Genomic DNA, 26,507 nt, shown 5'->3' with positions numbered 1-26,507 from the left:
TTTAAAGATAGTGTCCTATGCATTAAGAATTTAATTCCCTTCCGCTGGTGTTCAACAAGAGATCCAATAACATTTTTGAATTAATTTTATTATGTTTGGGCTGGATTGTTTGCTTGTGCGGCGACAGAGTTGAGACTGGGCCACATGGAGGCCCAGTAAGGTTCATGGTACTGGTGTGTTCTTTCTGGGAGGCAGAGGCTGAGTGTGGGGCGGAAGAATGTAGGAAGCAGACTCTGGATGTGGGCAATTTGCGGGGAATGTCCTGTGCTGGGGGATCCAGGGCTGGTGTGCCAGAGTCGCGTGTAGTTTGTGTTACTGTGCTCTGGACAAACCCCATATCATTTTCTTGCATTTAAAATACATATGTCAGAGTCCTCGAATTCAGTGATTATTCATATTGGACCTACTTCCAAAAAAGCAGAGGCAGTTCATACTTGGGGAAAATGGAGCAGTTCATTCACATTGTATTTTTTCCATAGAGAGGACATTTGCCCCAAGAAGAAGGAAAAGATTGAGTTTGTTGGACATATTTTACTGATAGAAATATTATTGGGGAAGGTTATTTAATTTTTTTCCAAGAAATTTCTCTTTCGTACTGATTTGCGACGGAGGTAGCTTAGCACAGAGAGGGTTTTTAAATGAAGAGAAGGGGCAGTGACTGTTGGATTTTAATAGAGTGTGTTCTTCTGCTAATGTGCCTTTTGGGGTCCAATTCATCTGTGTGCTCTGTCTGTCTAGCATTCATGTTCAATAAAATGACTTTTTCCAGTGGCCAAAGTCCCCAGATAAACAGGCTGCTGGAACTTGCGGGTCTGTGCATGGAAGCCCTGGCCCCTTTCTGGGCTCCTGAGAGAACAGGAGAAATGCTTCTGCAGAAGAGCCCAAAGAGTTGGCCTAACATCCAGAAGTTCAGGCAAGAGTTGATGCTTTTGGGTACCAAGCAAAAGAGACGGGTACCAAGCAAAATAGAGGACCAGCCCTGGTTCCTCTCATAAGTTGCTGGTGGGAGTGCTAAGCACCTCAGCCTTTTTAGCCCAATCGCCAAGCTATTGGGCACCTTGAAATTGTCTATATTTTTTGATCTTTAAGGAGCCTTGTGTGAAGGCAGGAAGTGTCAGCTGCCTTCTGGTGTTTGAAACAATGTTCATTTCCTACCTAAGTTTAAAAGATGTCAGGAAAGCAGCCGTCTGCTGGGGGCAGGTCCTGAGCAGTTCCTGGCCTCACATGAGTCACACCTGCCTTGCTTCCAGCTGGCCTGCCTGACTGTGGGCTAGGAATGTCCCCAGGAGCCCTGACAGTACCGATTACAGTTCCTCAGCCCTGTCAGTGTTTCTTAGTTCTGACTGAGAGCAGGTTCTTGTGAGTAATGCGCATACCTGGACCCATACCACGAGAACAGAGTCAGAGTCTCTGGGAACTTAGGACTCCTCCTGTAGATGGAGAGTCACTGTGCCATCTGCAGTCACTTTGCAGAATCAGGTGTAGTAGTTAGTAAATTTGATGCCAGGAGATTCTGGGTTCAAATTGTGTGGTCCTAAGAAAGCCAAGGAAGAAGGGAGGGAAGTTCTCAGGTGTTGAGTACCAGCTATGGCAAGGCATCATGCCCCATGCATCCGCTTTCTCTTTTATTAACTTACACTGCTTCTCAGTCATTGTGCCCGTGTGCAGGGGAGGAAACGGACATCGGAGAGATTGAGAACTTGCTCAAGATCATAGGTGGAGACCAGGCTTGACCAGGTCTTTTTCCATTTTGATTGTAATCCCCATGTTAGAATGCTGAGTGTCCCCTCGAACACGGCTGTCCAATGGATATGTCAGTCATGTATGTAATTTAAGATTTATAGGAGACACATTAAAAGGTAAAAAGAAATGCAAATGAAATTAATTTTAACCATGTGTTTTCTTTAACCCAGTTTATCCAAAATATTATTTCAATATGTAATCCATATAAAAATATAAATGAGCTAATGTTCTTTTTTTTTTCACACCAAGTCTTCAAAACCCAGTGTGTATGGTACCCACAGTACATCACAAGTCACCTAGGCACATTTCAGGGGCTCAGTGGCCACGTGTGGCTAATGGCTGCGTTGAAGGACAGTGCAGCTCTAACATCTCTTGACCAGAGAGGAGCGTCCTGCCTGACTGCCCAGGGTAGCAAAGGGGTCACAATTTTCTAAATTCATGGTTTCCAAATGCCACAGAGGGAATCAGTCAGTGCTGGGCAGTCTCCATGAGTGTCACCTGAGAAGGAGTTGGATATTAAAATTCCTGGATCAGTCTGGAGCCCCAGGTGATTCTTCTGTGTAGCTAGATTGGAAGCAACTGCACTGGAAACATTCACTGGCAAGTTACCTGGGTCCTCTGACTTTGCCCCACCCCCTTTTCAGGGGCACTTGCATTCCAAGCACGTACAGTGGGGTGGGGGCAGGGCTGTGATGGGAAAGGTGGGGGGAATGCGTGCCCTGAGGGCCTTTTTCCTCCCCTACATATAGAACCGCAGTTTCCACAGAGAGAAGAAGTCCTGCTTATTTATCTGGATGTGATCATGCGTAAGGGCTGGAACTTTTTCTTTTGGTGGCTGAGAGCAGGATTCTGTGTTCTCAGGAAAGGTGAGCCCCCAAAACCAAAATATTCAGGGGAGAATGGGATACTGTGTACTTAAGTTGTTTTCTTTTCCAGTGGTTCAGTTTTAAAATTTATTTCCTAACTTAGAAATTTGGTTCTAAAGAGTTATAGTTTAGGGGTCCAAACCTCAAATGCCTCAGAGGTCAGGCAGGTAACAAGTGATGAATCGTTGGAGGTTGCAAATCAAACGTGCTGGAATGTTCTTCACTTTCACAAAAATGTGGTGGTCTCTTTTTTTTCCAGAAATAAAAGACCTTCTTGGTCTTTCATTTTCTTACTGTTAATAGAGAAATATTTTTCTTCTCTAAGAGGACAAAAGCAGGGCAAGCACCATGACAAATGGCAAGTGATACTCCGCCTTGGTGTTTAGGGAATCTGAAAGCCATGCCCATCTAAGGGGGAGTAGCTACTACCCAGCTCCATCTAGCTGTTGTCCTTGAGGCCCAGTGTTATCAGATCTTGGTATTTTTAAGGAGAAGCCACAAATCCAAAATAAAAGGTAAAATCTTTAGCTTTTTTTTTAAATTTTTTTTTTGAGATCTATTTTTTAGAGCTTTGCATGCAGAGAGAAGAGTAAACACAAGGGCCCTTGGTGGGAGGAGCCCATCTTCAAGGGGTGCTCTGGCTTTGCCAAGAGTTTCTGGGAGGGTGTCCCACATCAGATAGAACAGGTGTTTTATGGCGGTATCTTGTTTTAGGAGTGGAGGAGGGAGGGAACCATCAGCTTTGGGAGGAAGAGATGCATATCCCAGTGGAAGAAAATATGAAGTCATTGTGAATCATTTAAAATGGTAGGCGTCCTTTTTTTTTTCAAAGGGGAGCTAAAATTTTTCCTGTTTTTCCAACTAATTTTATTCTATTTTATGAGCCTTCATAGCGTTCAGAGAACTTGGAAACATTCATTATACCTCCTACTGAATCTGTGGAGTAGGTGAGAGAACTTTAAAAAGCTTCTGCAAACCTACTTTCTTCTGCCAATGGGTGTGGAGAGAGGAGGACAGCTGGGCAGTGGGACCAGAGCAGGGAGGTTTGAGCCACCTTGGCATTGGGCATCTTGGAAGCGTCAGTGGTGTTCATGTCCTGAGGATGTGGCACTGGGCATGGCCCCAGTAGGATTCATTCTGGGAAATAGGGAAGTGCTTTTCAAGGTCAAAAAGGAGTTTATTTTGCATATATTAGAAAGTTATCTTTAAAAATAATAAGTGCAGGGTGAATTAAGGAAAAAAAAAAACACTGCACAGAAGAAACAAAAAGAATTATTCTGGTTTATTTCCTTCTGGAGTTGGTCAGCCTCAAGGCTGTTTGGGGACTTTCTTCAATGCTGGACTAGCCCTCTGAACAGGATCCTTCCTAGTCCACTAACTTAGTGGACTGATTAGTGGCTGTTAAGATTTCTGAGGCCAGTGGCAAGACTAAGTAAGTAGTTGAGAAATGGACTGGCTTGATCATCTTTTAGCTGGAAAACATGAAATTTGAGGTATATTCTTGAAAAAACCTGGAGGGTTTGAAGGCAGTATATTAGGATACAGTGATTAGCCAGTCAGACAAACAAAAGATGCCATAAAATGTCAAAAACAACAAAAACGCAAGCACGAGTTAAGTGGTTCGTGCTGTGAAGGAGAGATATATGGTGCTATTAGAACATGTAACCGAGAGGTTACATGTTCTAATAGCACCATATATCTCTCCATTGGTCCAGAGCTGCTTGGGTGGTCTGGATTGATGTTTGGTAGGAATGAAGGTGGCAAAGGTGACTTTCATAGCATCCACAGTGCAATGTAGTGGAGATGAAGATATGAAGGAGGGAATGGTTCCAGATGTATGGCAGGGCCTGGAGCAATTTGTGATTTCTTTTGGAGGATTAGGTCAGAGAAAGGTCTTGTTTTAGGCAAGGATATAATAGTACTGCAGGAAATAATTGATCTAAAAGTTGAGGACCACTGGAAGGGGCCAGTTAGTATCTTGAGCTTTTACTAGACTTCCTGCCTATACATACTCTTCTAAATTTATATTAGGACTCAAATGGAGGACCCTTAAGTTGAAGGGACTCTTGAGAGTCTCCTTGTTCTAGAGAAGCATACTGTGCATTACTACTGGGCCTTGCAATCAAGAAGGCTGATCTTGGTCAGCTATGGGTTTCTCCGGGGCTGGACTGTCTGAAGGGCACCTGAGGATGTCAGGGAAGAGATCTCTCTAGGCTGGTCCATTCAGGAAACCAGCTTACTCTGATCTGTCATCTTTGTGGTACTCAGCATTTACTTTGACATTTTTGGCTTGAGATTGCTCAGGCAGTTTCTTGACCACAAAGTGGAAAATTGGGAAGAGAAGTATCCAGCTGGCTCGGCAGGTTTCCAGGCATTGCATTGATCTTTAGTGTCCTGTTCTTTGGGCAGTAAGGTCTTGATCAGAGTGCTGTGTGCCTTGTAGCTGTTCCTCGAAGGCCATCTTGGTGACTGGATACTCTGAGACTCTCTGTTTTGCCAGGATGAGCCTACACAGTTGTACAAGGGCTCAGATCTCTGTTGAGACTGGACAACTCCAATAGTTTATCTGGAGGCACTGGCATTGGGCTGTGTCATTCAGGGACTGGGTGAGAAGGGAGGCCCCCTTCATTTACCTACTCGTCATTCTGGGCGCTGGCATTCTATGTTTTTTTTATTTGTGTAAAAAGGAGTTAAGTGATGGCTGTCGTAATGCGATGTAGGGAGTGAGTAAACATACTAAGGCTGTGTAACTCCTTCAATGTCTGGATCCTTGAATTCTGCTTCAAGGATGCTGAAATAATGGCCTACTGGAGACCGTTCTGGAGCTCCCAAAGCCTCTGGGTGAAGAATAACCCTTTTCCAAATGGGTATCGGATTCTGGGCCTTAGAATCACCTGAACAATTTCTAGGCCTCCAATTAAGAGAGTCTGATTTAATGGGTCTGGGGCCCAAGAAGTTATTTTTTAGTATGAGTCTAATTTTTAGACAAATTTGAAAACCCAAATAGTGAAACTCTTCTCACTCTTCAGGTGAATTCTTCCTCCTCGTTTCCTCATACTGGCCTTGAACAGTGAACTCTAACCATGGACACATATTTGGCCTTCACTCCTCTTTATGCCCCTTTCCAAAAGCTTGTCTTTTGGGGATGCTACACCCTGGCTTTGCCTCAGCCAAGATTAGGGCTGGCACGTCATCTCTTTCTTATCCATGACAAAAAGGAGAACTCCACCTGAGAATTTTGGTGGGCAGATATTTTCTCACAAAACTTCTTGCTTGAGGCTTGAATGAATGCTTTGTAGATTCTGGCTGTGGCAATCCAGGTCCTGAAGTGAAGACAGGACCATCTTACGCCTGGCACAGGAAAAATGTGTTTACTGTCTTCTCAGAGACTTCATGGAAAGCTCAGTATTTCTCCTGCCTGGTTTCTTAGGCCCTGCAGACTCTGGGATAGCATCGGTCGCCCCGAGGGAGACATAGGTAGGCATTGCCAGGGTGTAGCAGGGCTGTTTTGGTGGTGCTCTCGATACGGGCACTTGGTGAGAGAAACTTCCCAGGGTACACATGTGGGACTGTGCATCACGTCTCAGCAGATGTTGGGTCGCATGGCATAAGGCAGGGGTTTTTAAGACCCCTGAGGTAATTTGGGATCCGGACTAGACCAAATTGGAGGGCCTGTTCTCACTCCTTGCCTTCACCCATGTTGTCCCATGGCTTGTAATTCCCACCTTCCTCTTAGTTTGTCCCCTGCCTGCTCCACTCCTATCCTTGCTTTAGGGTTTCCTCAGGCCTCTGTCCCTGCAGGAAAGGGTCTGTTCATCTCAGCTGCACTACGAGCCCTTACTTAGCCCTCCCATAATAGCTGTGCCTACCCACATCTTTACGTTTACCCAATGTTTTCAAATTCTTTTTGAGTGTATAGGTCTGTCTTTTACCCAGAGAGAGCAACTTAAGGGCAAGGACTGGATCTTGCTCATCTTTGTATGTCTCCATCACCTTGCACACTGTCTGGCATGTAACAGGGTTTGGTAAATATCTGTCGAGTGAATGAATCAGTACGTTCTTTGAGGGGATGGTATAAGTTACTGCCACCAAGATCTTATAGTTGAACATTGTTCACTTACTATAATGCTAGTGCCTTGCACATAAGCTTATTTATAGCCTTGTAAAAGGAAATGTTTCTAGTGTAACGAGTATGTTTTAGACAGTTTGGGACATTAACTGAGCATTTTTGAAGTAGTAGATGTATTGTATTTGTGAGAATTTTTTTGTACTTAAAGCAGCAAAATTATTAAAAATGTCACATTAGGAAATGAACCCTCAGGGAACCTTATATAATTTAGTCTTACATTCTTTGACAGATGAAGGTATGGTGAGCAGTTTAGTACAAAGTGGGTTCGATACTTCAACTGTATATCCTTGAAGTTAGTATTAGCTTTGAGACATGCCCATATCTCTCCCTCTCCTCCCATCTCCCCTTCTCCCCCTCTCCCCCAGCTCTTGTATATTTTATTGTATATGTTATATGTAATATTTTTTTGCTTCATAATATAAGACTACTAGGTAACAGGGCATAGTGAAAGAGGTCCTGGATTTGCATTTGAGACGTGGATTCTAGAATTAGCTCTGCCCTAACCGTAGGAGTAGGCAAGTCAGCTTCCTGCGTACACTTAACTTTTATAAAATGGGAGTGTTGTATTTGCTCGGGGGCTGTAAATGTCTAGAGGAGTGAGGTTACTAACTTAAGTTGCTGTATGTGCTCTACGATTTTTCCTCCTTGGAACTCACAGCCCTTTTCTTCCCCTCTTTTCCCACTTTCGTTAAAATTATAGATAGAAATATTTCTGTACTATAAGAAAAACAATAATGCAAGAGCAGTGATAATCACAGCTCTTCTCTGTGTTTAGACGGTAGGGAGTGGTGGGGACTGCGGCATGTGGGAGTAGCCAAGCCTGCCTGTGAAGGGCAGCTCCTGGTTAGCACCAGCTGATCATTTTCAGACATGAATGTGGGCCATGTTGACAGATCCTTCAACTTTTTTTTTAAAAGAGAAGCCAGAGGTCTGGATTACAGAAGTCTGCATTTTATGTGACATCTCTGATTTTTTTTTAGTTTTGGCTCACCTTTTCCAAACATATCCTGTAGCTCAGTGTAATACCTCCACAGGCTGGACATGGCCCACTGGGCTTTCCGTTTGTGATCCCCGTTGTAGATGATCTCTAAAGCTTCTTTCTGCCTTAGATCCGGTGATCCTAAGGGGGACCATTTCATCTGGTGAATGAAGATTCTTGTTCTACTTGAGGAAGTGAGGGTGGGAAGAGAGTGAGCTGGAAGAGGAAGATGGGGGCTTTGAGTCTAAAGAGTGCGCCTTGCAATTTGGTGTTTGGATGGCCTCCTTGGGTAGGGGCCACAGTGTATATGATTCACAGCATATGTTTTGTGTGTTTGTCATTGCAGGAGTTGGCATTTGTTGGAAGAGTCTGTGATACTCCCTCTCTGCTCAGCGCCCCAGGACCAATGCATCTTCCCAACACCTTAAACCACTGGTGAATATATGCACCTTTTCTCTTCTGCAGTGAAAGGAAATATTTTTGGTGGATTACACAATGTGATTTTCAGGGAAGCACACTGTCTTTTCTATTATAGAAGGAAAAGGAGGACACTAAGCTGGACCTAGGCATATCTGGGTTCTGCCACTTTTATTGTGGGATCTTAGGGGAATTGTTTGACCTTTCTGGGCTCCAGACAGAGAAATTGAAAAAAAAGTTCTGCTTAGCTAAGGAGATTGTGTATGTGAGAATGCTTCAAAAGGAATAAAGTGCTGGGCAGACATAAGATAATCCTATTTGGCAGGGCAATTCTAAGCTAGCAAATAAATTAAAACGTGGACATATGTTGAAAACATGGAATTTAAATACCTATTTTCTGAGAACTCCAGAGTTGTTCTTTAAGAGATTTGCATTTTCTTTTTGTTTCTTCTGACCACTGGAACTGCTTTTTTTTTTTTGAAAGATGAATTAATTACATTTTACAGTTACCTTCATTTTTATTTGTAATCAGGTAATTTCACAGTTAACAAATATTCTTTCTTTTTAGAAAGAAAGTTATTTACTCATCACAGCGGGTAGATGTCTCTGTGAAAGAGGCAAAACTATGTCCTTAGGAACAGTATGTTCCAGTGCTGAGGTGAGAATGCTTCGAGGTCTGCGAGCTAGTGGATGTTGAAGGTCTCATGTCAGCTACTAAGAGGCAGGACCACTGTGAGCCAGGGAAGCTGTCTGATTCCAGCCACTCTTTGTTGAGAAAAGCTGGCTCGTTTGACTGTTGGTCAACTCCTACCACGTGGACCAGGAGCTCTCATGACCCTGAGGGACAAATCCCAGTGGCCTGGCCACCCGGAGAGCTTGCAGGGTGCAGGGCAATGGAGCTGGAAGGAAGGGCAGCCAGTCAGAACAGACAGGCCCAGGGTTAGGGATCCATTTCAGGCTTGAAAAGCTAGCTGTCCAGATTACTGTGTCTAAAGGGACACGGTGGGCACTCTGGGTCCCATAACCGGAGTCACCTCTGGTAGGCAGAAAGAACTCTGTGGTGGGTGTCCTCAGGAAAGGAGCTGGCCTCTGGTGGGTGGGACACTTTACCTGTTGAACGAATATGTATTAATGCCCACTCTGTGCCAAGACACTGGTCTGGGCACTGGTGATTCAGTGGTCACAGACAGACAGTGTCTACGTTCCCCTGGAACTTAGATTCAAATATGAGTGACAAACAAGAATGTGAGCTCCATGAGGGCAGGAGTCTTTGCTTACCTTATTCATTGCTGTATCCCCAGCTCTGAGAATAGCGTCTTGCACCTGATGGGTGTTCACTAAATACTGCTTTATGAATGAAGTAACTAAAAAGATAATATAATTTCAGGTAGTAATGAGTGGTACAAGAAAAGAACAGAGTGAAGGGCTGGTTGGGTTTCTTTTGAAAGTGGTCTGAAAAGGCTTCTGTGGAGGAGTGGGGCGGGAGAAGGAGAGAGAGAGATTTTGTGCAGAGATTTGAATGGAGTGAAGGAATCTGGGGTGGAGTGTTTAGGCAGAGGGAACAGCAAGCAAAAAGAAAGGCCTTTGACATTGACGGAGCTTGGCAGAATAGAGGAATAGGAAGGCAGCTAGTTTAACAAAAACTGGCCTTGAGCTGGGGGTAGTTATGGGGAGAGAGAGTGATATGAGATGAGATCAGTGGTAGGTGGGAGGCGGGCCTTGTAGGCCATGATAAGGAGTTTGGATTTTTCTCCGAGTGTGATTGGATATCACTGAGGAAGTTTGAGTAGGATGGTGATGTGATTGCCTTTGTACTTCAAAATGATTTTTCTGGGTCTCGAGTGGACAACAGACTTTGGGGGCAAGATTAGAATCAGTGTAAGCTCCAGGAGGCCCTTCCAGTGGTCCAGGCAAAAGACAGGGGTGTGGCTTGGGTTAGTGTGGTGGTTATAGATTGATGTGAAGTGGTCAAGCTCAGGATATATTAAAGGTGGAGCCTGCTGGATTGGGTGTGGGATGTGAGAAAAAAGAAGAATCAAGGACGAGAGCCAGTGTGTTTGGGTAAATGATGTTGATAGTTACTGAGATGGGGAACAAAGAGGGAGGTTTTGGGGGTTCCCTACTGAGTTCTGTTTGGGACATTAAGGAGATGCTCGTTTGATATTCTCCTAGAGATGTAGAGTTGCCCGGGGCTAGAAATGGTACTTTTGAGAGTCATCCGAATGTTGATGGTATTTAAAGTAATGAGAGTGGATGTGATCACCTAGGGAGAGAAAGGAGGGATAAGGTAGGATTTGGACAGAAAAGAGGAAGGGCAAAGCATGGATTTTCTGTATAAAATCCCTACTAAGAAGTAAATGAAGACACGTACTAATGAATATAGTATGATTTTGCATAATACAAAGATAAATTATTCAAATAAGATATGGTAATATAAAAGTAGTAACAAAGCCTCACTTTATGTAAAAAAAAAAAAAAAAATTGGAAATACCATAACTCTTTCAAATCCAGAAAATTAGTTTTAGCTCGTAGACGAGATTGGTGGGCGGCAGAGGCAGGGGATGGGGAGTGGGCAAAATGAGTGAAGTGAGTCAAAATGTACAATGTTCTAGTCATAAAATAAATGTCCTGGAGAAGTAATGTACAGCATGACAGCCATGGTTAATAATACTGTGTTGCATATTTGAAAGTTGCTAAGAGAGTAGATTTTAAAAGTTCTCATCATAAGAAAAAACAATTCTTTAACTATTAATAGTGATAGATGTTAACTAGACTTAATGTGATCATTTTACAATGTATATAAATATTGAATCATTATGTGGTACACCTGAAATTAATACAGTGTCATGTGTCAGTTATATCTCAAAAAATTATATAAAATAAGAAAATATTAGTTTTAGAATTGCATAATTTTAAATCTGGTCAGCTAAGCGAATTATAAACTGCATTTATGTGATTGGCACATGGCTGTGCCTTTGGCTGGCAGGCAGAAAGATCCAGCATCCTTTGCCAATAGCTTGTAAACGACATTCTACTTTATATGCACTGGAATTTTTACAAGCTATTTTGATGACTGTTAAGTTTAATTCACTGTAATATTTCAGATTTTTTTTATCCCAGAATTATGTCATCCAAAAGTTCACTAAATGAAAGTTCACTAAGTGAAAAACATGCCTGAAAATCAGTCATTTTGCAAGGAAAGTTAGATGTGATAAAATTCTATGTAGAAGGCCAAACAGGTACCATGATCTGCAGTACCTCAGTACAGGAAATATTTAGTGTATCTTTGAAATAACAAAGAAAAGTGCCACAAGATAAAAAGCAGCAAAAGATATACTCCGATGATTGTAATAAATGTATGTGTTTCAAGCACCATTTGTACCCCTTTTCTGGCTTAGACTGTAAGGGCAAAATCAGTTCTGAATCACACACATTTTCATCTATTTATGGGCTTCTGTCATAAAATGCAACTGTTGAGTAGTGGTTTTGTCCATTTCCCAGACAAACGACCCTGCTGAGCTTCCTGCACATTCTCATTGGACCCTTTAGTTTTTCCTTTTTGAGCGTTCCTGTTGAATTTCTTTAGTCTTATTATCTCCAGCCCCCATGGGTATGGTTTTGTCCCCTTCCTGCAGTTACCAGCTCCAGGCCTGCCAGCTGCTTCTCTCTTGCCCTGGGCGTGGACCCCACCCATCTGTGACTGCTTTGGTGAGCCTCCCATTTTAGCTCTCACTCCAGGCTTTTCTCGAAAATCCTCAAGATTCCCTTTGAAAACATTTTCACTCTTTCCCCAGGCAGGGTCTTTTTAGGCCTTTTGTGGAAATGACAAAAGAACGGGAAATCAGTGCAGCTATTGAGAACAGTGTGATAAACAGCATTCTAAACTGTGCTGTTTCAAACCACTTGGGAAATGGGCAGCACTAACTCACTTTTACATGTATTTCAAGACCCTCGTATTTCAGTGAAATTATTCTCAATGGGACTTCCAGAGCATCTAATCTCTGAAAAATGAGCATTGATTGTGTAGCTTTCTATAGCTATAACCAGCAGTTTATGGCAAAGTGAAGGTTTCAGTGAAATGGTATTCGTGACCAATGACATCAGCTCTGGTTTTCATTTGTCTTCCCAGATCCTAAATAAGATAAAAAAAAAAAAAATGAAATGAAACTTACATGCAATAATATTGGGGAGGCTTTCTTCTTCCTGCTTGCTTTATCGGTAAACGATTTTAGGAATAAAAAGATGGTATTCTCTCATGCCCCTAGAGACTTAGAGTGTTGGGGCATTTAAAAAATGGTGGTATCCTTAAGTTAAAAGCAGAACCATCCTTCAGTGCTTGTGTGCATGGAGAGCATCTTGGGAGATGTTAGAGATGAGCAGGCTTGTGGAGAGGGCAATGGTGTAGGAAGGAGACTTTTCACTATGTTCCCTTTCGTACCTCTAATTTTTTTGTATCATGTTCATGTGTTATTTTTAAAAAGCACTTTAGGCTTAATACATGATTTGGAAAACTTATAAGTTCCTTCACTGCTTGGTTTCCTAAGTGCTCTTGCTCGATATATATTTTGATCAAGGTCATTCATTGCCTGTTCACTGTCCATTGCCTTTATTTGTTTAAGTCTTCATTTTTATCTGCAACTTGGAACTAGACGTCTTTGAGTTTCAAATTTTTGCATGTTAGAGATATGTCAATCAGGCCAATTTCTTTCTTTCATCTTTTCTTCCTTTGAAAAAGTATTTAAGGCTCTTTCTGGCATATATTTTATTCAGCTGGTTTAGGCAAATATGGATTTGAAATGAGCCGTAGTGCCAGGAGTGGAGCCACAAATTACGGCTATTTCAACTGTACAGCTCTCTGCCGCCCTTGAGAGAAAAGTCTTGCTGCGTTGTGGAGCGGGACAGGGGGTCTGGAATCCATTGAGATTCAGAGTTTCTAACTCCAGAGTTCAAATTTAAAAGCAACCCAAATTCATTTTTCTCATCTTAAGAATACCTGCTACTATAGGAAGATGCTCAAAATCGAATCTGTATAGGTCATCACCTTTCTGAAAGTGAAGGCTGGAATTCAGTGCCTAGGACCAGTGACTGGAGTGTGTGCTGTTGGGGCAGCCTTCTGCAGGGGTCATTGTCTGAAAGTTGTCTCCCTGGGCTGCCGTACTGGTTTGTGTCACCAGAGGTTCAGGACACTTTGGACACCTACAAAGACATGGTATCCATTTTGTGCAGCTGTGACATTTCTTAGGTGTTGGTTCTTCTTTAAGAGATTTACGTATTTGATTTTGTACTTTTTAGACAAACAAGAAAGTTGTTTCACGTTTGCTGGCCATGTGTAAAACCAAGATATTGTCTCCTTTTCCATGTAGTGACTACAAATAGTAAAATGCATTTTTTGTCTTTCTTTTTTTCTCTTGGTTTGGGGAAGTAAACATTAGATTGTACTTGGAGTCGTCACTAAAACAAAGAGAGCAACATCATCTCCAGTGATTAGTGAATGTCTTGGGAAGAAATCATTCTCATCGCTCCACCGACTAGTTTAGACAAGGCACCATTTGCTATCTGCTTCACAGCGGTGCCCTCATCCTGCAGTCTTCTTATCAACATACAGATAACTCACCTGTTTTCCTCACTTGCAAATTTTCTCTGGTCTGCCGATTACAGCAGTGATTCAATTAAAAAAAAAATGGTTCATGCACAGGTATGCTTAAAAAAAAAAACTGCATTATTTGTGCTTAAATTTACACAATTAAACTTTTACTATTATAATCAGTTAGTTATTAGTTCTTAGGCTTTTTGGGGGGAGGGGGTCAAACCCCTCTAAGGCATATATGCAAGTATACAATTTGCATTTATAATACTGTTACATTTTCAGGAGGTGAAACTCCCCAAGCAGTTATCATGCCTTCTAACTTAGTCACACAAATCATTAGCATACCGTTATATCAGTGGCTGCATCTGGATAGCTCTGAGTGGCATGTATCTGCTCTAGGATGGCATCTCTGTTACATGGAGAAAGTTTAGGGAAGCTAGCTGGTATGTTCAAGGCAGCCTAACTTCAGTGAAATTTGCAACTTCCAGAATTGTCCTAGCATGGGACAATTATGTGAGTTGCTATTTTTTTTTTTTAAAGGAAATAGAGACACCTTTACCCTTTTTACTTTCTAACAACTAATTTCATTTTTTTCTCAAGTTCATTTCTTCTCCTTTCTCTCCTCCGCTGGCCAAGAGAAAAGTTATTACAGAGGAATATAGATTTTAAGAAAGTATATAGAGATCAACTTTTATTTTCCAACAAAATTTGTGTTTCTAGAGTTTGCATTTGTTCCCTGAGTTCATCACATTTATAGCAGTTTGTCTCTTGTGGCAGGCTACGAACTAGCTGCCCACAAAAACCAGTGTTTTCGGGTTTTGAAGTAGCCAACATTTTAAAAGTCAGAAAATACACATAATTTGATTTCTAGCTACTCTCGACAATTAGACTATCCAGCAGCATTCGGCCATCCTCTTGCATGGAACGGCATGGATTAGAGTGGAACCAGCGGTTATCCCTGTGTGTGGGGCCATGTGTGTCCTCGTTTGCTGGAGTCTCCATATTATCCATCTGTTACCTGTTTGGCCTTCTCAGGCTTTGGTTTTATAACCTCTGACTTACAGTTTCAGCTTAAAAGCTTGTCTTGAAAAATTAAGGGATCTTGAGGTTCAGAAAAACATCATTTTAGTATCCTTTTTAAATAATAGAAACTAAATTTAAAATGATAAGGAGAAAAATAGTTGGAGTGGCGGACTTGCGAAACAAATGTTTTTCTCCTTAAAGAGATTTGTGCATTTTCAAATAAAATGAGAAGGAAAGAAAACAATAATGTAATTTATTTGTATTTTTTACAAATATCAAATCATTATATTAGTTTTGAAGCATATCATGTACTCTGTATAATGTGGTTTGCTCATAAAATTACCATGTAGGGAACATTTATACAAATCTACTAATTGTATTTGCTCTTAAATATTTCCAGGTGTGTTTTTTTTTTCTTTCAAATAGAACTGAACTACTGAACTTAAGGGAGCTGACCATTTCTTAGTTTTTCTCTTTTTACAATAAGCAGACAAAATTATAAAATTGGATGACAAAGTCACTATTTTAGTGGGAGGTTGTAGTTTTTTTGGGACCTGGTACTGTCCAAAGTATCCATTAGATTATAGGAAAGGAAATTCACATAAACAAGACAAAACCAGCAAACCAACAACCTTACATTTTAATAACCATGTGAAAGTTATCTAAATCATTCCCATTTTATGAGCTATTGCGATCATCATTTTCTGTTTCTTCTAATAATGCCTTTTTCCTCTTAACACCATCATTGTAAACTTCTGAAAACTAAATGCTAGCCAGGGTGGAGATGGCATCTCGATCTTTTTTCATTTTTAGCTTCTTGGTTTTATGGCGAGAACTCATGATAGACTCTTGGTATGCTGGGCAGGGGATGAGGAGGTTAGAATTTTCTCCCCTTGGCCTCCTGCTGGGTCTTGACTTGCTACCTGCCTTAGGACAACCTAGGCTAGTTTGTTTCTTATATAAAATGAGATCATATTTGGATTTCCCTCAGACTCTTAACAGTCCAGAATTATCTCTTCTGTCACATGCAGCACTCACTCAATGCCGGGCATGAGGTCTGGGAAACTCTGGAGTTGTGGCTACATAACAATTTCCATGGGGTTAGACGAGCAGAGTGTCAGTGGAGAAGGGATCCTAATGTCATCATTTATTCCTCATGGTTACCTGTAATAACATGAAAAAAGAACTAAATACAATGAGTTTTGAGCTCACGGTATAACTCTGAACTCACAGAACTGGGAGAGGACTCTGTGGCTCTGTGTGGTAGATGGTGCAGGAGTGAACTCAGCAGAAGGATTTTTATCTTCTTGGCATTCTGTAGAATGTTTCTGATGACCGGTGTTCTGGGTTTATAAGTTGACCCATGTTCACTGGTTGACTACCCTAACACTTGTATTTTATAATCCTGGATGTTACTTTTCCTGTATTTCTTTGTGGCAGGTCTAACACCAATTACATACCATCTCTTGACCATGATGAGTAAAAAATGTTGACCAGAACAAAAAAATAAATGTCTGAGTTTTTAGCAGAGTAAACAAATGCGTGTTGTAGAACATGCCTAACACAGGATGGTGCCATGGAGGCTGCTAAGGGTGTTTTGCAGTGGGGCTGTGTCAACAGTGGGCTGGGAGGGTGTTGTGTTTCTTTTCATTGGCTGACAGCCTATAATGGCACTTAGAGCATGGAAAAATACAGTGTAAGTATAACATATATGCAGTATATATTACACTTATTGAGTATGTATTTTATATTAAATGTGTTTGTTTTAGGAATTATAGTTCAGAAATAAATGACACTAAAATGATTCAGTGCTGCTTGGGTTGGCATTAAATGGGCTGTGTATATAAGAGCAAAGCAGGACCCAGAGACCAGGCGCCCAAAGACCTTGCCATTGTATAACAGAAAGGATCTTTTCCAAATTCTAGGCTGCATTCTTGGTTCACATGCCTGAAGATACTATGCATTTTGCAGCTCTTTAGACTGCCTCTTCAACATTGAATTCATTGATTTGTTTACTTATTTTATTCAGCCAACAGTTACGAAGTTGCTAATAATATTTACATAATGCCTTTTGGCTTGTAGAGTATATCCAAATACCTTACCTCATGTACATGTGCTTGTTTCACAGCCCGGAAAGATGCATGGGCAACAGCCTGCATTGGTTGATGACGGTGGTTTCTGTTTTGTACTCTTTTGTACTTGTGAGCAGAGATACCCACAGCTTTGCCTGGACTATTTAGAAAGGAACTTGGGACAGGTGGGCAGAAGCGTTGCTACGGGAGCTGTGCTTAGTCATTCCCAGGAACAGTGGAGGTGGGAATCATCCACTGAGCATAAGTGGGGTGGGTGGGATGCAGTTGCGGCTCTGAGGAAGATGGAAACTATTTGGAACAGCTGCCATGGGCTGGGCACTAAGGGCTGAGCAAGAGCTGAAAGCAAGGCTGGCCTGCTGAGTGACTGGGAAGAAGCTTCCGTGTACAGCAGGTGTGGCCTGGCTGTGTAACTCAGGGACAAAGGGAGAGTCTGGGGGCAGAGTTGGATGGTTACTTGCTGGTTCACCTGGTGTTGGCATAGGCCAGCCCCGAGAACGTGGCTATATAGGGAGATGTTAAAATGAACAGCAAGGAAGTGGATGGGACTGGAGGTCTGGGCAATGCTCTTCTTAGCATGGCTTTATAAGTGCTATCTCAGAATTGTTCCTATGCATGCCCCATTGGGCCATTCCTGTGTGCTTTTGTACATATGATCCCTTTCTCCCTTTCCTTTGGCTTAATTACCTCTTCCTTCAAGCCCAGCTTGGGCATCACTCCTGGGCAGCTGTTCCTGATTGCCCTCTCTCCATTCTCTTTTGGGTCAGCTGACCCTTCCCCCTGTCCACATGTCTCTCCTTCTGTATTCTAGAGCCAGGCTGCTGGTGTATTTGGATCGGAAGGTTCCTTAAGTGGAAGACTTCTGGTACCCAACAGAGGACCTGAAGCTGTTCAACAAATGCTTGCTGAATGGAGACATAACTGCTTGGCTGCACTACTAGTAGTCTAATAGAGTGTTAGAACTGGAAGAAAACCACGGGGTCAGCTCATCTAACTCACTTCATTTTATAGTTCACGTAGAAGTGAAACTCAGAGAGGTTGAGCGTCTGACCCGATGTCACACAGCTGCTTGAGGCAGAGCCAGGATGCAAATTCACCTCTTCTGACTCCAAATACCGTGTTCTTTCCACCCTACCACGGCAGTCTCCAAATGTGTCTGGGGGTGACTTCTAAGTGTGCGGTGGTGGCAAGCCTCCGCCGCCGCCTCCGCCTCCGCCTCCGCTCAGCTCCTGGTTAGAGCCTCGTGTCACTATTCTCAGTGGTCTGTTATCTCATTTTTCTTGTAGGGAGGAAAACAGTGTCCTGACAACCCGAAGAACTTTTCCTCTGCACGGTGCCAGGTTTACAGCAGCTCTTACCTCACTGCTTCCCCTTCCCTTTCCGGGTTTGTTCTAGTTTATCTTTGGTTGGGGTAAGCATCAGCAACTGTTTCTAAGTAAATAGAGGAATGACAGTTTCCAGGTTTGCGGTTCAAATGTTCAGTGCTCTTTGCTTCAGCCTGTCCCTTCTGGCTGCTGGCACTGCTGCTCCTATCTCCAGATCACCCTGGTTTAGCATATGTTAAAGACTATTCGTGCACGATGGAAGTTTCCTTCCTGGAGCAAGATCACTGAGAAAGGGAAGCCTTAGGAGAGAGACAGCGGACACTTGTCTGAACCATTTGTATCAGTTTAAAAAAAAAAAAAAAAAGTGAACCTATTGGTTTCCAGATCCCAGATTGAGTGTCTAGAAAAGCATTGTTTGCATATTTTCCATCTCCAAAACTTGTCTCTGAGCTTTTGACCCTATCCGACGTTTAGAGTGTTCTGTTGATGGTTGAAGTCTCGCGTGACAGAGGGCGGGGTGTGGCTGGTTCCCTTAACTGCCTGTTCGTGGATGATGCAGTTTAGTGAGGTTTGTTCCAACTCACTGCAGATCATCTGTACTCTCTCCTCATCATCCTTGGTCCAAAGTACATCAGGGTCAGTTCCAGGACTGGAAAATTCACTCATTGAACACTGTGGGAGTGGAGGGTGGGGGGTGGTGGTGACTGCTTTGACCCTTTGAACCTTTGGTTAGTTAACCTCTGTTAACTAACCAAACAGTACATGGCCAAAAAAAAAAAAAAAAAGCCAATTTTGGAAAAAGTACCATGGAGACCAGGGTGTTAAAATTAATTAGGGAGTTTTATAACATTGCTTCCCCTTAGCACTTCCATATTCCCCTCAATTCTTTTTAAAATTAAGATCTAGACTATGTCCAACGCCTCCTCTTAGCTCAGAAACCCTGTGACTTGGAATAAACCCAGTGTCTTTGATCTTAGGGGTTTCTGAAGCCACTTTGGACCTCCTTGGCTCCCAGCCACATGGGAGCCTGTCTCTAAATTTCCCTGGGCTGGTCTTAAGTTCCAGGTATTGAGCTGGAAGTACATCAGCTGAGAGTTTAGACTACGTCAGGAAGTATTTTGATTTTCTATATTCTCTGCTTGGCATCTACTCGTTTCCTTTAGGGACGTCCCCTTCCTTGGAAAAAAATAACTCTGAAGATGCTTGTCTGACTGATGAGCTCAGAAGACATTCCAACCAGGCATTTCCATTCAGGGATCTTGGCTTATCACTCACAGGTCACTGGGTGAGAAAGATGTCACCAAATTTAAAATGCTCCTGATATCCGCTCATCTCTGCCCCACCCCCTCTGGCAGTGGTACTTTATCTGATTAGTTCTGACTGATTAGTGACAATCTTGAGACAACCAAGATTCCAGAAGGTGCCTCTGTGGTGTCAGCCATCACACTGCTGGGTTGTGACCTGAAAGTGTATCCTCAGAGGTGGCCTCTCTTTAGCCCCTACCTGAATTCTCCTCCAGGTGTGTGCAGTTTTTCTATGCGGTGCCAGGGAATCGTGGTTATGAATGAGAGCATTAGAAGGGGCTCAACTGGGGTCCAAGAGCTGGGTCGCGGTCCCCTCTGGAAGTTCTCTGAGGATCATCACACTTGACTATTTTCAGTAACCACTTCAGGCTCTTGGTTTATGTGGAGGATGTGGTCAGCCAAAGGGCTACTCCTTGTCAGTTTCCCCCAGAAATGTGTAGGCTTCACATGTACCCATCTTACATTTAATCTTGTTAGATTTGATTCATCTTGTAGCCTATGAAGAACTTTTAAAATCTAACTTTTATCATCTTATGAGTGAGCTGTGTTCCTCATTTGTGTCACCTCTGGACACAAGTTGTTGACTAGAATATACCAGGACAGGGCTGAATCCACGTGCCTGTGGTCTGATACTTCCATCATCTGTATATAAATCCAGCTAATTGTTCACGTTTCTTTCGTCGTATTCACAAAAATATTATAGGACTCTTTGTTACAGCCTGGCTGAAATGAATTTACAATCATCTGAACTATTGATCTAATCTAATTTAGAAAAAGGAATTATTTAATTTGGTCCATATTCATAGTGAATCTATGTCGGTTTTTGGTGATCACCACATTTTTTCTTAAGTATTCATCGATTTACCACTCCAACCTAGAATTTTTCTGGATGTTGATGCCAGTCTTCTTCGTGTCTACATCTAGACCCTTCCTTCTTCATCTTCTAACACCATTGCGTTCTCTGAGATTTCTGGAGGATTACTGGCAGTGATTCATCTGTGATACTTTGGATCTCTGCGGATGGGATTCATCTGAGCCTGAAACCTGACTTTATTTAGTAGCTGTGGCTCTCCTTCTCACTCTCACCTGCCTCTGCTTCAGCCACTTCTTACCAGAGTTGCCTTTTCCAGTGTGAAGAACATGCTCTCAGATGGAGGAGGTGGAAACGGCACAGGCGAGGAGCCATTTCTTTTGTCTCTGCTTTGCTGCAACGTTACACTGGCCGCCCAAATAAGCCTGTTACTTCTTTGCTTTTCTTCTTGCTCTGAGCATAGCTTAAACAAACAAACAAACAAACAACAATAACAACAACAACAAAACTCAAACCCACCTACCCCTGATGATTATTCACCTTTCTCACATGTTTTAACTCATTCCAGGTCTTAGCCTTTTGGACTTTCTTCTGACTGATAAATTCTACTGTCCTTGGTTCAGCTTCAGCTCTGTTTCCTCCACCTGTGGCCCAATTGTGCACGTAGAGCATCCCATGCTAGGAGTGCTTTGTGGAGATTTCAAGGACTTCTGGGGACCCTCCTGGTTCCAGGCTGCCCCACCTTTTTTGGGCCACAGGAGTTTTTCTCCAAGCTTGGATGACCTCTGACTCCTAGTTTGCCCTTCTGAGAACTTTGCTTCTCACCATCGTGTTCTCTCTAATTTTAAATTATGACTGACTCTCTGGATTGCCTGGTATAATCATGTGGGACTGAGTTAGTGACTCAGGGCAAGATTCAGCCCTATTGACCACCTGTAACTTTTATTCCCGCCCTAACTCCCCAAGAGACCAGCTCTTCAGAATTCCCTCCCGGGGTGGGGCTGGGCTGGGTCTACCAGTACGTTCACCAGTACCTTCGCCAGGGTTGAATTCTCAGCCTCTGGTCCTCTCCCTGAGCTGAGGCACAAGACCAAGGTCGCCCAGCCCCAGGTCAGAGAACCAAAGGAAGAGAACAGGCTTGGAGAGGTCTGGCAGAGAGAATGGGCTGCCTGAGCTGGAAGCAGGACATTTGTGGAACAGTGAAGAAGGGGAGGTTGTAAGTTTTGCTTGTGATGACTCTGAGGACACTCTAATCCCAGGGGGATCCAGGCAGTGGGGGTGTTCCACTTTTCTGAGAGAGCAACTCATACTGAGAGAGTACCCTCTCAGTTACCCATCCTATTTTGGGTTAAGTTAAGGAGCAGCTCTATCTTGGTGCCTGGAAGTATCTCACATTTCCTCATTTTAGACTTGTCATTCCTATAAAGAAAGGCACCTTAACTTCATTAGTACAGATTTAGGATCATTAAGATTCGGGCTGGATTGAAATTTATCTCTTTACTGTCTGTGGAAAGGATTCACTGAGAAAAATCTCAGTGAGGGATGTTGATTTAGGGAAAGCTTTATAAAGGACCCACTTTAGGAATGTACATTTGCATATGAACAATGAAAATGTTAATTAAAATGATTCTCACATAGTCATTTCAACAGTGTGGGGACTGCTGCTTGGCAACCCTGGTAGAATGGAAGCAAGTACTTGGAAATAATAAAATATCGCTTTTTCCATTTGTCTAACCAACTGAGGCATACTGAGCACCTTGTGTTTGCTAGGCAGTGTGCTAGAACCAGAGGGTGGGGGTTGAAGGTCAACTGTATAAAACCTAATACTTGCCCTCTAGGGTGGCCAACGCAGGGGTGTCCTGGGACATGAGACTTCTGGGAAAGTCCAGGGAGACCTGGAATGAGTTGGTCACCCTGCCCGAGGGTTGAAAATCTAGTAGGAATTAACAGAGCACCTAATATGTGTCACCTGTTGAGATAGATCACACCTGTTCATATTATTTTAAAAACCATGTCAGCATTCTGTCCTGTGGGGCTTTTCCCTTTTCACATTGAGTAGTCTAATTCCCTTTTGAAACTATATCCCAACATTTAAAATATTTCTATCGTGGTCATCATCCTTATTGGCATCAGTTGTCCCCAGACACCTGCTGTGTGCAGGGCCAAGCGTGGTGGGGCTGATTTAGCCTTGAGGTGATAGGAAAGCCTTTCAGCTCCTGAGGGAACACCACCAGCTTACCTTTTTAAAAAGTAATGTTTTAGAGCACAGATGTGCAGAGTAAATATTTGTGGATCGAAGTTTATTAACTTCGTGGTTAAGAGTACAGGGTCTGGAGTCACATGGACTCGGTTTCAAATCCTGGCTCTCTGCCATGTGCTTGCTTTATGATCTTGGCTTGTGACTTAACCTCTGAGCCTCATTTTCCTCATTTGTGGAATTGGGATTAATATGAAAGTATTCATAATAATAACAATTATGACGATAGGTTGCATAGTATAGTATATAGTTCAACATACTCTGGAGTCAGACTGCCAAGTTCAAATCCCACTTCCTACTTATATAACCTTGAGCAAGTTATTGAGCCTCTCTGGGCCTTAGATTTCTTATCCACGAAACAGGGATAATAATAGTACCTATAGCAGAGAGTTGTTGAAAGTAAGAATTGTACAGCACCTTGTGCCTGGCATACAGTGTTATATAAATGTTTACTAAATTTTAAGAACCATAAAACTATTAATTATTTCAGTTTGGTTCTTATAGAATTCCTATAGACAGGGCAAGCATTACTCTCTGGTCCCTTATTTTTTGTTATTATATTTGAGGGTAAAAAGGAGATTCTGATGGGTAAAAATGGTCTGCTGAAGGGAACCTGGCTAGTAAATATTGAAACTGGGACCTGGACCCATTCTATTTGCCATAAAAGAAGGTACAGGTGCACCTGTACACACTTATCAAGAGCACATGGGTGCGCATGAAAATATTAAGGCTTCGATATAATAAATCTGTAGGCAAGTGAATAGTGGATCCCCCTCTTCCGCAGCCACTGCTCTCGCTTAAATGTGCTGATCCCCTGGCCTACCGCTGACTGACGTTTTCTGTGAGTTACAGCATGGAGCTTGTACCCTCCCATTCAGTCTCTAGGACTTCCAAAGGTGCCAGTTTAAACCTCTTCCAGATTCTAACTGCTTCAGTTAGTGTTGCCTGCTCTCTGGCTAGACACCCCTTGGAGACCACAAGGTTCTGCTGTATTTATGTACCGATTTCAGAACTCCTGAGGGAGCTGTTGCATTCAAGCCTAAATAGGAATTCTCCTCTTCCCTCTGCCTTTATATTTGGTGTTGAAACTCTTCATTGCTTGGGAGAAACTTAATTATGAAAGCAGTGTATCAGGGAATGCAAATATAGCTTTACAACACTTGCATTTGCCAATCTCTGGTCACTTGGGCAGATCTCTTTAGATTAAAAATGTTTCGTGTTTGTTCACAAACATGGGCACCTAAAAATGCCGCATAGTAAGGGGTTAAAATGTAAATATTATTCTATAGAGCAATGAAAGGTGCTTTAGTACTTAAGTCCTATTTTTGGACTGTGGAATTCAATTCCTTCCTGTTGCCAGCTGAACCTGGGACTGATGTATTAAATGAAAATATATTCCTATCTTCAAACGCGGACAACAGGACATTCTGTACTCCAAATTTCAGTGTTTGAATTGGGTGTTGCAGGAAACTTGGCACCCTTTCTTTCTTTTCAAAATAATAAACAGAGATGATGTCGCCTCAGGTTTCATCTGATGGGGCTTAGATACTATTGCCTCATAAAGGCTGATTCATAGACAAATGGGAACTAATTATAGTAACTCAAAAATAATGTCCCTGTTTAAATTTGGCAAGGCAAGATGCCTTGCATGCTTTGTAGGACATGAGAGATTTCATTTCTTTAGTGGCATAGAGGTGACATACCCATTTCTGTTTCAGCCCCACAGTGGTTGTACTGGGTCATTACCTGCCATCTTTAATTTATTTTGTTTTACGGATTTCTTGTGCTCACTCCTGCACACCCCATACACAGACATTGAAACACCTCTTACTACCATCTACACAGAGAATTATTTCCCACTATCTGTCCACTGCTTTTTTAAGAAACAAATGTCTGAGCTGAGAAAAGTAGATGGCATAATGTTTTTCTTTTTTTTGGTTCTAAGAATTTTGGAATCTCTATGAAAAATTGCAGGAAGTTACTCACATCTCTCTGTGGAATAACTAGTGAGTTGTCAGAGGGAGACTGTTCTGATGACTTCTGCTCTGTGCTCCTTCCCTGCTGTGAATTAGGTTGGAAAACATTTCGCCACAATTTTCTTCAAATAATTTTCGTTTTTGAATTTGCTTCAAATAAGTAGGTGATATATGAGCATGTTCAGAATTCAAAAACTAGAGAAATGTTTGTAGTGTTTGTAGTGAAAAGCAAATCTTCTCTCTCTCTCCTGTATCTAGGAGAGAACCTTGTTCTCTCTTCAGAAGCAATCCTGAGCACCAGTGTCTTAGACTGGAGATTTTTTCTGGAGATTTTTCTCTGTGTTTATAAATATAGGTATATCTATATATTCCTCACACAAATGCCATCATATTATTCACAGTTTTTTAAACTCGGCTTTTCTGTTTATCCATAATCATAGAAATCATTCCATCTGACATGATTTCTAATAGCGTTGTCGTTTTCATTGAGTAGGTGTGTCATAACACATGAACACTTGCCTGTGAGTGGTATTTAGGCCATTTTAATCTTTTGCCACTGAAATCATGGTATAATGATAATCTTATACACCTATTATAGGATAAGTTATCCATCTCAATGGGTATGAAGAGTGGGCTCTGGAGCCCAAGGACCTGGGTTTAAATCCTAATTTCTCCATTTACTATTGAACTCTATGGTCTTGGCCATTAATTAATCTCTCCATGCATCAGTTTCCTCATTTCTAAGATAGTATTTATCTCACAGGTAGGATGTGATGTTAAAAACACTAGATGACATAAAGCTTATAGACCAGTGCCAGGCATGTAGACAGGTCTGTATGTATTTGCTTATCATTTTGTATGGTGTGGAAACACCTGAATCCAAAGATGTGCTTATGTCTGTGTGTTTCTGAAGCACTCAGCGGCTTTGATGAAATTTAAGTTTCTAGGCATTCCCTCCACCTCACGCCCCTCCCAGCAAAAAAGCTGGGAAAATAATTTCCAAGAGTTGGCTATAGCAACTTTCTTCAAAGGAATAACCAAGAATGAAAATACCATTCTCTGTGGTCACTTCAGAGGCTACCATAACTCACTGTGGCTCCAATTCCAGTCTTGCAATGCTTTCAAAGAAACAGCAGTATAGTTTTTAAGTCTGGGTTATCTCTCTTAAGTTTATGAAAATGTCATATTCATTCTCCTGTCTTCCTTGTTGTTTTCGTGTAACATCCTGGAGGAGAAAAAGGAAGATTGTGTTTCAGGCCACCATACTCAACTGTCCAAACTCCTTCAAAGGCATAAAATGTATTGCCAGTGGTGATAATCTTTAACAAATGGCCCAGATTTTTTCCCCCCTACTTAACTAATTTAGAACTTTATGATACTTAAATACATTTAGGCACATACATAGCTCATGTTTGTGTATGTGTATGTTACTCAAATTCATTTAATAATTTCACCATATTTTAAATTATACATTAAACCTTTAGAAAGGACTGGAGAGTGTACTTACTCTGATTTAGTTACTTTGATGGTAGAAGTTACAGAGTCTCACATCACCTGTAATTCTTACATCACTTTTAGATTCAGACAAACCAGAGCTAAAATCCCTGTGTTGGTGTTTGCCCTCTGACCTTGGCAATTCACTTATACTTCCAAGGCATTGGTTTTCCGTCTGTAAATGGAGACATTGACCTGCCTCTTAGGACTTAAGCAGGATGAAGAGAGAGAGTAGATGAAGGACCCAACAGTGTTTGGCACAGAGCAGATGCTCATGAACCATCCGTTCTTCTAACCTTCCCTCCCCTGCATCCCACAGTCCCCTGGAAGTAACCGCCTCTACCTTAAACTCCAGTGCTCTTTGTTTGCACTTGCCTTTGATATACCAGTGTGCTTTCTCTGCCTTAACTGGGAGGGCAGTTTATGTCTCAGTTGTTGTCACTTGCATCCTACCTTACGTTAACCAAATAGTCAACGAATGCCAGCAAGTGAATGAGTGAGAGGCA

General features: G+C 42.1%; 1 protein-coding gene across 1 annotated transcript in view; it reads left to right on the top strand.

The window, feature by feature from the left end:
* The window catches only part of SORBS1 (sorbin and SH3 domain containing 1), a 222,361-nt gene that overhangs the window by 49,444 nt on the left and 146,410 nt on the right, over window positions 1-26,507 (top strand). The window contains exon 2 of the mRNA XM_023519823.1: window positions 8,064-8,152. The gene's annotated coding sequence lies outside the window, so the exon portion shown is untranslated. The remainder of the gene's footprint in view (window positions 1-8,063; window positions 8,153-26,507) is intronic.

The sequence above is a fragment of the Pteropus vampyrus genome, unplaced genomic scaffold (genome assembly GCF_000151845.1).
Source record: "Pteropus vampyrus isolate Shadow unplaced genomic scaffold, Pvam_2.0 Scaffold238, whole genome shotgun sequence".
Classification (NCBI taxonomy): Eukaryota; Metazoa; Chordata; class Mammalia; order Chiroptera; family Pteropodidae; genus Pteropus; species Pteropus vampyrus.
This window is presented reverse-complemented; position numbering and strand designations above follow the sequence as displayed.